At 42.5% G+C, this 14053-nt stretch overlaps 1 protein-coding gene across 20 annotated transcripts in view; it reads right to left on the bottom strand.

Moving 5' to 3' along the window:
• The window catches only part of EPB41L2 (erythrocyte membrane protein band 4.1 like 2), a 1174544-nt gene that overhangs the window by 29740 nt on the left and 1130751 nt on the right, over positions 1–14053 (bottom strand). The window lies entirely within an intron of this gene.

Raw genomic sequence — 14053 nt, 5'->3', positions numbered from 1 at the left:
AGACCTAGGAGGCTCAAGTCTGATTCTCGCCACCAGATATGAGAACAGAACTTCGATCTCGGTTTCTTTCTCACACTAATGGCAGCAACGCCTTGCCAACAAAACGTCTGTTGTACTTCTTAGAGCGATCTTGCACTATTGAGCACGTCTTGTCAAGCGAGCATAAACAAGCGACAGAATTGCACCCAGTTTAAAAGACCTCCAATGGCTACATTCAAGGCAGAATTAACCTCCCTCATGAACAAGGCAGTTTAGATTGATCTGTCCTCCCAAGGAAGAAGCAAACTCCACACTGCAGGAAGACAGTAAACATCAGATGCAAATCAACACTACTTTGTGATTTCCCAATTACAAAAAGAAATCAAAAACTCTCAACCAAGCTTCCTCCGGTCAAGTTCCTAGAACTTGGAATAATCTCCCTGAACTAAAAAAAAACTTACTTTCCTATACACTACCTACCCTGAGCACTGAAAGCCGCTAAGTACCCCCTACCACTTACTACTAAACTGTCAACCTTTTAACCCTAAAAGTACCTTACCCCCCACAAAACCAAAATATATTTAAATTAGACAATCTAAATTTTAATATCCTACATCATTTATAAATATATTAAAAACAAACATTAATCTATACTTATTAACTAATATTTTACTTATGCTAATATACATTTTTCTTAATATACAGGTTAAAATATGTATTAATTCTATTACTTTAATAATAAGTGAAAAACTATATACACAAATAGGTATATGCATACATATATAAACATATATAATGAAAACATATATGCTATTTTTCACAAAATAAAAAAGTACTTACCTATCAAGGAAAATTGTGCAATAGAAAGTTCTCAAAAACCTACCGATGATGTGAAGACTCTAATGTACTACCTGGATGTAAAGTCCCACAAAGTAAAATCTCAACTGTAATGGTAGCATACTGTTCGAAATGGGATTCCTGATTGGCGGAGATATGCACACAGGCCATGCAGGAATCACCCTTCTAGTCAGGGTAAGCTAGATATACACTAAAAATTAACCTGTGCTCACCCTCTGGTAGCTTGGCACAGAGCAGTCAGGCTTATCGAAAGCGGCAATGTGTAAAGTATTTGTGCAACAAACATACAGTAACACTATGCATACTCCACAAAAAGACTACACACAGGTTTAGAAATACAGATCATAATATTGTGAACAAAACAAGATCAAAACAACAATAATCCAATGTATAGAAGTCGAGATACTGAATTTTAAAAGAATATCTGCAGTAAAACGCCTAGAAGTAAGCAGTGCTAAAACGGTTACGCTGGACTCGGGCAAAGTCCATGTTCAGGCCGACCTCATGGAAGCACGAGCCGGCTACAGGACCCATTCGGGCACGGGTGCAAAAAACACCTTTTCTGGATGCAAGCAACAAGATGTCAATCTTCTCCACACAGTGAAGGCTCCGAAGACGGGTGCCGGAGTCAAGAGGTGTCGAGTGATGCACTAGATTCTGTTGCACAGTTGAGGGTATGTATTGATCTCACCAAGCTGCAGCGGCATCAATATGCTGTCCGATGTGTTCATCTCTGGAGGCAAAGGGCCGGTTCCAATTTGATGCTCTGATTTTACTCCTGCAACCAGGTCAATGCACCAATTCTGCTACACACAGACAGGAAATGTGTCAAAATCCATATTGCAAGTATCTGGGCCACTTTCAGTGAGCCAGGCACAGGAGCACGGGTAGAGACTTTGATATCCCTGAGTCGCAAGCAACAGGAGGCAAGCCAACAAGCCCTTGGAGATCACTTGGGTGAGGACACAGTCCATCTCTCCTTCAGCTGAGTCAGAGAGCAGCAGGCAGCAGGGCTACAAACAGAAAAGCAGGCCTTCCACATCAGCAGGCCAGTTGAGTGCTTTAAACAGCAAAGCAGTTCTTCTGGCAGAACTTCAGTTAAAAGTACAGTAGTGTCTGATTTTAGGGGGTCTGAGACCTAGTACTTATACCCAAAAGTGCCTTAGATGTGGGGGTGATTTCAAATCAGTTCTACGAAGTGCACAATTATCCCTTTCAACCTAGTCATGTCTGCAAGGCTATCTATGGGGGTAATCAGTCCTTCATGTGTGGACAGGTCACTGACTATTCAAGTGAAATGTTAGCCCCTCTCTTCCATCCAGGAAGGACCATCAGAACGCAGATGTATGTTGATGGGTACTCAGATACATCTATCCTTCTTGTGCTGTGGCTGTCTACAGGGACTGCACAAAGTGCAACTGTACACAGTCCAGAGTATTGGAGACAGGCTGCAAAGCACACAGAGTTATAAGCACAGACGAAGGACCACTTTCTAAAAGTGGCATTTCTAAAATAGCAATGCTAAATCAAACTTTACCAGTAAGAAGAGTTTGCCATTATCGTTACAAACATATGAAACATGAAAAAGCTACTCTTTTTAAGTGTTTGAGGTAGCCCCACAAAGAATCAACGCTATCTATTATCATAGATATGTTTTCTGAAGTTGCTTTCCCTTTCACACATTAGCCTTTTACACACATTTGAACATGTGACAATGTTGGATACGATTCGCCGACACTGGTTCGCAAACAGATTCTGCTTTGCCTAACATTATCAGGATTCTTGAACACCATGGACAAGATCTTGACACACACTGTTCAAATGTTGTTCTATTTTTCATCCATGGGGCGACATGGCTATCTATAGACCAAAACAATGATGGCTTGCACAGGACTGGAAAGGATGCCTTTCTTTATAAATAAACAAGCATTTCCGTGTTTAGGTCGAGAAGCACTTTGCTGATAATTGCAAGGTTTCTACACGCTGAAGCTTCGGCCAAACAGCTTGCTGATTTCCCTGCAAAGTTAACCAGCCTGTGACCAAGGCGGGACTTGCATTCTTTTCCATCAGGTAACAGGGGAGGATCATCCTGTACAGGGTTTCTTGGCTGTACACACACACACACACACACACACACACACTCACTCACCCTAGACACTTAGGTTAGGGACTGCATAGTGGGAATATGACCAATTGTATATATATTGTTGCATATGTCTGCATATATAATCACTGTTTTGCCACCATGGTGGAGCTTTTTATTCTGTTCACTGTTCTGGTGCTTCTAATACCTTTTATTTGTTTCTGTCTATTGATCATTGCTGCACATATATTCTATACAAGAATCAGGCTGATTCAATAAACATTGAAAATGTCTTGTTGTGTATTTCTTGTATTCTTTGCTGAGAATACTAGAGCACGAGTGTCTGAGCAAAAGGGTTCAAGATCAGTTACTGCCCTTCCTGGGGGAGTAGGGTTGTCATGTTCAGTGGGTGCCAGAACTATTTGTTGGTCAATTAGGTTTAGGGGGGTATTATGGTGGCACTGTGAGCTAGCTGGTCTATAGAACAACATGTCCTGAGTGGGTGCACAGAATCAGTCAGGCACCATCCCAACATGTATGCTGTCCACAAAAGAGCAGTTCCTACCATACGGTGGAAACTAACATTACATGGTGACACCACAATTGGCTAGGTTCTAATTTAGAGGATCGTCTGAGTAGTTCAATCGTGCCTTCTCAGAGACCACTACTTAACTCCAAATGGGAGACGTCCACGGTGGTTGGGAACATCCTCCTCAGCTGAATAGGTAACACCTGTGTATTGGCTGTAGGCAAATCAAGCTTGAAACAATTTAGTATTCCCATTCTGTAACCCTCTCTGTAATTCATTACCTATCATGTCTGCAAATGGAAATCCCTGGGCATTAAACATTCCTGAGAACTGCAGAAAAGCAGTCTCTCTAAAATTATCACAGCATGGCCCTTCCAGCAAGGGGAGGAGATGTTACTTTTGTGGTTGAGGCTCACAAAGCATTTAGGACAGAAGTCTTCTATTCTTGGGGTACAGTACCGGCTGCAGACAAAGCCACACAGTTATTTCACACCCACACGGTGGACGAAATCCCAAAAGAATACATTCCATATGAAGAAATAGAGATAACACTAATTTACCAAGAACATATGATTTGGTTTAAAGACACCCTCCTACACTCAAGAGCATGTGTTAGACTCGGTCCACTCAGCAATGAGGGAGCGACATGGCCGATCTTAGCCCGATACCCACCACATCCTAATGTTGATAATTTACCGACAACAGAGGTGTGAAAACTATATAAAGACTTAGTAACAATATACAGAAGTCCTACACAGTTCGTTAAGCGCCACCGTCCCAACGTTTACGCCGTCCACAAACAAGCAGTTCCTACCGTATGGTGAAAACTACACGACAATCTTCTCTGACAAGGAATTACCTCTTAAAAGTGTATTAAGGAATTCCCAATGCTAACTTAAGAGAGAAGTATGCCTAACAGTAGTGAACAACAAAAAAGGCTGTTTGTCACTACCCGGATATGGAAAACATACCAGTGCATGCTCTGCCTTTCATTTACACAGCACCCTGCTCTTAGGGCTACCTATAGCTTACCGTAGCGGTGCCTTGTAATTAATAAAAGGGGAGTTTCAAGCTTCACAAGTAGTTTTTAATTGCCAAGTTGAAGGGGCAGTTAAATGCACACACATGCCGTGCAGTGGTAGGCCTGAGACAGGTTTGAAAGGCTACTTCTGTGGGTGGCATACTCAGTGCTGCAGACCCACTAGTAGCATTTAATGTACAGGCCCTGGGTAAATGGTATACCACTTTACAATCGACTTACAAGTAAATTAACTATGCCAAACATGTGTAAACCAATTATACTATGTTTAGAGGAGAGAGCACATGCACTTTAAAACTGGTCAGCAGTGGTAAAGTGCCCAGAGTCCTAAAGCTAACAAAAGAAGGTCATACATGGAGGAGGTGAAGGAAGGCAATTAGTATAGGGTGACCCTTCAGAGAGGTTCATTTTCCAACACATACCCACTTCTACTGACATCCAATTGTCATGTTTCCTACTTCCTACATTCCTTTATCTCTCCCAATTATAGTGCTCTATAACATCTTACTGCAGTAATTGTGCTACATAAATACTATAAATGTATAAAAATAAACCATTTTGAGGGGAATCAATGTTGACCTTTCCTTTCTTTGGGTTACAGCAGGGTCAGATGAGCTGCTGGATCTAGGAATACCCAGGTGGAAAGAAATGTATAGAGAAATGTGCTGGGATTCCTGTTAGTTTTGCTGAAAAAAAGTAATGCAATTGGAGTGATTAAGAAAATAAAGTTAGTCAAAGTGTTGCCAATTAAAACAAATCATCTACTTGAAGAAATGGAACACTGTAGAGGTTTGAAGCTATATTCACTAGCTGTTAAGATAGGTGTGTAGAAACAAGCAATGGGTGTCTAGCTAATCTGCTATGAGTGGTCGGAGTCACAGGAATAGCTCCCTTGCCAAATTTAGATATGGAGCAAGGAACATTTGATGAGAACATGAGGTGGAATCATAGAGTCCTCATCCTGACTTGCTTCTTTTTTTTTGGATTACACTATCCGTTACTCATGAAGTGCACTGTAAAAGAGGAGCAGAGCTAGACTTCAATATCAAGCACAGAGAATTATTTGATCTGTTCCTTCTTTTCTGTGCTGAGACGAGAGGCTTATTATTACCTTAAGAACTGCTTGGTATAAAGCAGGAATCCCAAACTTTCTAGTGCTTAACTTACCCTTTGTCAGCAGTTTGTGATGAGTAAAGGTAACTATTCTGAAGCCCTGATCCACCTCAGGAGCAACTAGTACCAAGGTGAAGGAACTAAAAAAGTGCAGGTGGTTGAATTTGACATCTTAATCAACTAAGTTTACTCTATGCTGATGTAAAGAAGCAGCTCCAGAATATTTATACTATCTGGGGTTTGCTGAAAGACAGATTACTTCCTGGTAAGCATCAGGCTCACAGGGCAAAGTCACCCAGTACCTCTACAAGTCCTATTTATCGAAATGAATAAGTTGGACCCCGAAAGGCAACTCCTACTCACATATTATAGGGAAACAAGTTATCGAAAAGGAATTGCAGGATTTTATGCATCTGCTAATGTTTTCTGACTTGGAAGGGAGGTGTACTTTTACTGGACTAAACTCAGATTACGATCTGATTCAATTGTGCTCTGCCAAAAGGATTCTCAATTGCCATACATTACTGGCCCTCTGCTGGAAATATGGGGGTTGAGCATTACATTTCTCTCAGGAGATTGGTGTCAAAGAGTAATCAATTTAAATAAAAAGGACACAAATTGAAATGTACTAAAACTAAAACAAACTCAAATGACACATTTCAGCAGCTGTAATGGAAAATAATATTACTAGGCCTATTAATAATGGCATTTTGGAGTTTGTAAAGTAGTATTCCTGTGGTGTGTTTTAATGTACTCATATGCATTTGTGAATTAGCTGCAAAACATCTAAAACTGGAAAAAAAATAGGAGTACATATATACCATTAGTACAAATCGAAATGACTGGTCCTCTGTGATCTTTGATGTTTTTGTGCCGGTTCACAAAGGCTTGTAAGAGTACATTATAGAGCACCTCAAGCACTCAAATACTTTTTTGAACCATGCCATCTATATTAACTGGGTGCAGTGAATTACACTCAGCCGGCGGAGTTCGAAGAGTTTTGGGACCTCCGTGCTCCCCTTGGAGTGTGAAGTTTTGGCAAAAAAAAAACCTCTGTCGCTCACCGGCGGAGCGGAGTCAGTTACTGGCATGTTCCTCACGCCACTGATATGGCCGCAATGAAAACGAAAAAAAAAAGAAACCCCTCTGAAGTAAACGTTCGGGACACTAATTAGACTACATATCCCATGAAGCAGAGTGGCTAAAACCGGAACTTGTTAGCCACCCTAGACATTAAGCCACACACTCTCCCCACACTGCTTCCATTCCAACCCTGTCCTCTTCTGGTGTTGCTTCGCTTGAACTACGGTTGCACGAAAATTCGTCTAGGGCATACGCTGGGTACTCGGATGGCAGAGTGAGTGCTTTTAAATAATCCTCAATTGTTTTGAGGTGTACAGTCTCAAGCAGCGAGCAGAGCTTTTCGTAAATGCAGCCGGGACCGTCAGGGCCAGAGAGCAGGTAAGAAACATGATGCGCGAAAACAGAAGTTTTATTGTATTTCTTGTACTATTTCCAAGGTGCAGGATAAGGCGAAATGCAAACTAATTTTGTTATGGGACCCAAGTCTCCAATATGCTCCAAACATTGAAATTACATTGCCCAAGCTCTCGTGGAGTTCTAGAGACATCGACTTGGTGATAAATCTCCTCATTTTCCTGTAGGACACCCTGCCCCTGACGTAGGACCGACAGCAAAAGGACTAGCATGGTCTTCAAAGCTAACGTCGCTGTATCTTTTATTTCAAGCAAATAAAAAGTACCACTAGCTGTATAAGGCTGGGTGAGCGGAGCGAAACTCCGCAGACTTTCAGAGAGGGGTTGTCCTACTACGTGAGATTCCGAGGAGCACAATTCTGTGAACTCTGTCCACCCTTAATCTATATATGCAATGTGGAATCATATTTTTAAGAAAAACATGAAGTCAACTGTTCTTCCTTGGGGGATTATCTCCATTCACCTTTCAGTGGTTCTCTGGCTAACAACGAAGCCAGGATGGTAACTGTGATGCTTAGAAATCAGGGGCGGTGGGTGACATTTGAAAGTGGTGGGGCGCAAAGTGATTTGCATACAGCACCGTAGCGAGCGACCGCAGCGAGCGACCCCCGAACCCCAAAAGGGGGGTTTGGGGGGATAACCCCCCCTAGAAAATTTTTAAAAAAAAGAAGAAAAATCGTGCATTTTCAAGCAAATTTGAGAAAGCAGGAAGGTTAATAAAGCAATTGTGAAAGTGCAGTTATTACATTAATAGATGGCATAACATAGGCTTTACATGAGCACTAGTTTCGTAACATCAAAGTGAACCCCTAAGTCCAAGCATTTATTTAACATTGCTCAGCAGTCTGTCACCAGAGTCAAAGGAAGCAAATATTTTATGTATGCTGCTGGAAAAACCTCCAAAACCTGCCAACTTCCTCTTAAGTGATGTCTGACTCCTGAATGGCAAAGACAACCACTTGCATTAAATATGTGTATCTCGGTGGCAAGAACCGGCTACATGGTGCACACAAAGATCACGCTAAAAGTTATGGGCACACCGAGTCCACTTCGAAAATAAATACCAGATTGAAATACCATGTTTTAACAGTGTGGCTCACGCTCGCACCATGCACAGCTTGAGGCAATTAAATAAAGGCATGTCAGTCGCAATGATTTAGATTATCAGCTTTCACAAAGTGCTAAAACAAATGCCGTCCTGAACAATTTGTTGTCATTCATTCCAAATTTATTCCAACAATCAATGTCATACATAACAGCGCCATGAGACCCAACAGGGTGATATGTCTGTGCCCAATAAAAACCATTAATAACAATAATAATAATACAGGGCTCTCTCAGTCTTCCTATTTCCACGTTGGTAACTAAATGATCGCAGGGAGTAACCTGGGCCTTGTGTTGGAGTCAATTTATGACTGAGTCAAAACTGCAAGAGCGTCAGGCAGATGGGGCTTAGAGCTGCCAAAGGGCCACCCTGGGGAACCTATGTGGCCAAATGGAAGGCCCATGGGACAAAAACAAGCCAAACACTAAAAGCACCTCCTAGGGGAACAAAAGACAGCCTTTTCAACCGAAAACACAGTACATTATGCACAATAATTACCTTGCATGGTATAAGACACATTTTTGGATTCAGCATTTAATCAAAAGCGCGTGTCTGACCCACCAATTAATTGGATATATTGTCTCCCAAGAATCCATCTCCTGGATGACTTTGCACTGTGCTATAGCCAGGGCCACTGGAATTATTACTAGATGCAAACTACAAAACTAGTCTGAAGCAGGCAAGGGTACAGGACAGGAGCGGCTGCTTGGAAAGTGAAAGCGCGCATGGCGCTCTGAATGTTGCAGGAGGCTAGGTCGTGCCTGCAGTAGGAGAAGCTCATTAAAGAAAATAGTCCTTACAGACTAAATAAGACGTACTGTGTAACAGAAGTAAAAGGGAGGTTAAAAATGAAGACAAGGCGGTACTGGAGGAACTAACAAGCCTATTAACGAATCTGAAGCCAGCATTTACAAAGGACAATGACAAGCCAATGAAAAATATGGGCAGAGAGTGGGCAGAGCTTCAACGCCATACTTGAATAGAGGCTTGACCTAAAAAGATGCTATGACTAGGCCAGAGTTGGAGTCATCGTGTTTTTTTCAACTGAAAGGATGTTGCACAGCAGCACGGGAAAGTGGAAGCCAATCAATGGTGAGTAATAAGGGAGCAAAAAGACGGTTTTAAAGTTTTTTTTTTGTTAACAAAATATTTCGGCAACAGTGCATGCCTTGTCTCAGGCGAAACCGAAGTAAACAGGACTTCAAGTACCCCGCATGCTCTTCTATGGTTTCCATTCCTTCCTCAAGCAAAGAGTAGGATTTTGCTGGCTGATGGCAGAGAGCAGAATCAATCCTTCCAAGTCATTAGGGGTCAATGGGTGGCAGGTCACTTCCACTACCCCTTGTGAGCCACGGAATGCACATTCCAAGTCCTTATGATGGGTAAAGGAGCCATAAAACATTCACTTAAGTGTCTTGTACAGTGTGTAAACGTGGCATCTATCTCTGAATGCTCTGGACAAGACACTAAACCATTAACAAATCCATTGCCCTCTTCTACTCCTTTCGAGAATAAAAAAGTCATTTCCCTCTCTAAATGTATACATTAAACAATGGATTAAAAAAAGTAAAAACATCCCCGCTTTTTCTTGTTGACTATATGCCGTCGGCTACAAAATCCTTAGCTCCTCTCAAAAAGAATACTTCAGTGTCCACTCTGCCCTCTACAGGTCTCCTGCATCAACCGTCCCATAATCTACCCTGTGAACAAATCCCTCCCATAGCACCAACACCTCTCAATAAAACTCTCCCAGAACGCAAATTCTGTCAACCCAGTACTTCCACAGCACGCTCCAAACACATCCCTAGCCAATTCTTCCCCCGCCCCCAACACATTTCTTATAGCTCCACTGCCCAAACCCCATCCAAAGCCCCTCTATATACATCCGCCAAGCCCTCACAGCCCTCCTAGAGACCTATCCCACCAACACATACCTCCAATCACTCCCTCCGCCAATCCCCTTCCACAGCGGTCTTTAAATAGAGCCCTGCTGCATCCCCCACAATACAAGGCTGCATTCCCTTGGTCCTACACTCCCTCAAATAGGACCCTGTATTACTAAAAGGAATAATAATTAAGACTAGCAGAGGCACAAGTTTGTGGAAAATCAGGGAGGTTGTTTTTTGGAATTCATGCACATTGGAGAGCAAGGTTTTGTCATGTCGATTGTGCAAGGGAAAATAAAAAAAAAATGCAACGTTAACTCGCTGATTATTTTGCTGATCATATATTTTTGTGTGGCCCCAGTCTCTGGTGTAATTTTCCATTTCACCTGTGGCTGCGTGTTTCTATCCTGATACCTGAACACAGAAGGTCCCAGTCTGGCACACTTATCATCCTACACCTCAAAATATGACCCGCTCGGACTTCCATCTCCCTTGTGTACTCTCCTAATGCAGAGAAGGGGAACAGGGGCTGCAGTTTTGGGAAGGGGGTGGGGGTTTATATGCTGACAATGCAAGTGGGCGTGCCCTCCGACTCCCACTCCCCCTCCCCCCTCGCTCCTTCAGGATTATAATAACCATCAACTTTGTTTGTTTCCTTGGTGTGAACAATGACCCCCCCTCAACTTCGTTATATTAGTGCTGTGATACATTTAGTCTAATCAATCTACACCTTGTGGTAACATAACGGAAGGGTATCTTGGAGCTGAAATAACAGATGATTAAAGTTACCCAATTCAATGGTACTCATTTTGTCGACCTCTGGAGGATGAAAGGCTGACTGGAGACCCAGGATTGGAACCTGTGACCATGAGGTCAAACACAGACCATTTGAGTATGTGCATTAACCCACTGAGCCTCCACATAATAAAGCACATAGTGCAAACTTCCATCTTTTTGCAACATTATGGATCTGAGGTTAAAACTGCTAACATATTTCTTCACACACCATGAACTGTGCACTATTCTAGCTGGCTTATCTGATAATAATTTACTCTGATATACGTTAAATAGTCGTGAATTGAGTTTGATTAACAAACTCAACATTGATACTTCTTCACTTCTTAAAAATGCATAAATAAAATACGAAAGCATACACAGTTGAAGACAAGCTGCCCCCTCAGTAGTTTTTGTCTATACAGGGGGCCTTTAGGAACTCACTTAGACTTAGGGGAAAACTGGCCTGTCCCAATAAATCTAGGTAGCGCCCCCAACCTTTGTTCTAACCAACCTGCATCTCAGTGCAGAAGCTCCTAGACTCTCCCGCTTTGGGTGCTATATGATTCCATGCACTCTGACTATACCATTCTCTCAGGCATGGTGGCGGGGGTTGGAACTAGGTCACTATGAAACCATGAAAGGCCTAGAGACCACAGTCCTCGGTCATTAGGAGCGAACCGAACATTACACGGGCCGAACGACCAACTCACTGACTGCAATAATTAAATAACTCCAATCTCGGCAGATTAAAACTGTTGTAGAAACATTTCCAAACCCAATTCCGCATCCATCATCCAGAACCAAATGCCTCAATCGCACGATTGCTTTGCCTTATAAAGGTAGGGTGACCAGATTCTCAAAACAAAAAACGGGGACAGGTCATAGACATAGAAGTAGGGCTACAGTTTGCAGTAACCATCAACGTGAAAGTAGGACTATGTGACAGCTGTCAGACATAGAAATCTGAGAGACAGTGGTTATGGAGACTTGAGGGGCACTGTTAAAGGGTACTAGTGAGGGAATCCATGGCAGAAGTGGCCTCTCCCTCCATCTGTCTCTCTCTGAATGTCTCCCTCTCCAACTGCCTCCCTCAACTGCCTCCGTCCTACTGCCTCCCCCCGACCGCCTCAGTCTCCCTTCCTCTGTCTTACTCTCTGTCTCCCTCCCTGTCTGTCTCCCTCTGTCTCACTCCCTCTCTCTGTCTCCCTCTCTGTCTGTCTCCCTCTGTCTCCGTCTCCCTCCCTCTGTCTCCCTCTCCCCGGACCAACATTCTGTGGGTTCCATAAGGGTCTGTGACAAAGAAGAAAAAATGTTGCTTTCATTCTTAAATCGTTTTAATATTTTCCTGTATTGGTGGTGCCCAGGTGTGCAATGCCCCTCTCCACTCCCTCCCCCGCACTCCTCCATGCCCATGGCTCACAAGGGCATTTTCCATTGAACTGAATTGTTTAGGTTTTGTTTTCGTAGAGGTTACAAGCCACAGTGTGCAGAATGATGTAAATGTGAAAGCTTCTATAGGGCTTCTTGGCAGCTTTTCTTTCCAATGCACCGTGATCCCGGGGCTGCTGCAAACCCAAGGCCAACACACTGGACCCAATAACCCACCTTATTCACCCATTGAAGGGCCCTTTGCCAAAAGGACTATCCACAAATGCACAGGGTGCAGCAAAGCTGGGTAGTGTCCGAGTTAAATGGATCTGACCTCTACATTCTTGCTGTGTGTACATTACTGCTCATAGAATGTATGGATTTTCTGACAGACCAAACCAATTTGCGTGATGTTAAACATTTTACATTTCTAAACCCATTGTTTCCTTTAATCATGCATAAACCAGACCACAAGTTCTTCTGGGAAATGTTTTGTTATTTTGGTTTACCTTTGACGGCTACCGAGCACCACAATTTTTTTAAAAGAAAATATTTAATGGTGTATAATTGTGATATTGTAGTGGTTTGGGGATACACAACGCTGAGAATAACACTGGGTTATATATTAAGCAACTCTGATAATACAAACAAATAAAAAGAAACAATACGAATACAAATCTTAAATTTAACAAAGATTTGCATAAAGTCATATTAACAAATCAAACATTCCATATACTTATTATAAACCTACAACAGCACTACCACTGCTATCAGCAGCATCCTTAAGCGGGCCATAGGGGTTGCCACTAAAGAGATTGTGCTCATGGAAAGTACTGTGGGTTGTCTCAAGACGGTAGTGTGGGTTTGGTTCTTGGACGAGGCTCTGCAGTACTTTCAAGACCCAATATGCCACTCTTGCTGGATTTCTAATGAAAGATGGCAGCAGTGACACACTTACAACCACGCTGCACCCCTCCTCCAACTGCCTAAAAGCAGGTACAAAACTAGCCGGAAGTCACATGGTATGCTGCTTTAATCTAGTTTACAAAGTAGTCCAACTTCCTGCTCTAGCATTATCAATCACACTATACTAGTCGAGTCCTAATAGATATTTTTCAATCCAAGCGAACTTCGAGAAATGCAGTAAATGGCATTCTTCCCATTACAATTATTTTAAAGGATTTCAAATACAACATTATTATGCAGCAAACCTTTGCCAGCATTTTGAGGAGAAGCTGGGTCAGAATTCAGTACTCGGTACATCCATTTATGACAAGCACTGCCTGCTACAACTTTGAGCAGGCAGCGATGCCTTGCTGTAGAAGTAAACAATACCGTTGGACAGATTTTCAGGTGCAAGATGATAGGTAGAATTACACAGTTAAATGATTTCAAGTTCTGGACCACAGACACATTTATCTCATACGGTTCAATAGTTAGTGTGTCAGCCTATAAAAATAAACCCAAATGTCCATGGTAGATTTCAGTGAGGTGCATTGCAGGAGCAACACACAACATCCACCAAGCAATCACCCGCGAGGTGGCTGCCCCTTACAGCAGGAGCTTCAGCCAAAAACCACATTTCAAAAACAGGTTTAAATTGTTAATCGTTAACTTACAGAAGAGTGCCAGCTCGGCGGTTGGCATGCTCATTTAATTAGGTCTGGCAACATTAAAAGTGCATATTTGTATAACAACAAATCAATAGCTCAGCGGTCAAGTGCACGTGACGTGACCAGCTACTGTGATCCTTGTGAAAGCTTCCTTGACTGGTCTGACGTCTGGCCAAGTTTATGCCTTGTGTTCTGTCAGGCCTGATT

Source organism: Lissotriton helveticus, chromosome 6, assembly GCF_964261635.1.
Source record: "Lissotriton helveticus chromosome 6, aLisHel1.1, whole genome shotgun sequence".
Classification (NCBI taxonomy): Eukaryota; Metazoa; Chordata; class Amphibia; order Caudata; family Salamandridae; genus Lissotriton; species Lissotriton helveticus.
The sequence above is the reverse complement of the archived record's forward strand: the minus strand, read 5'-3'. Positions and strand labels throughout refer to the sequence as shown.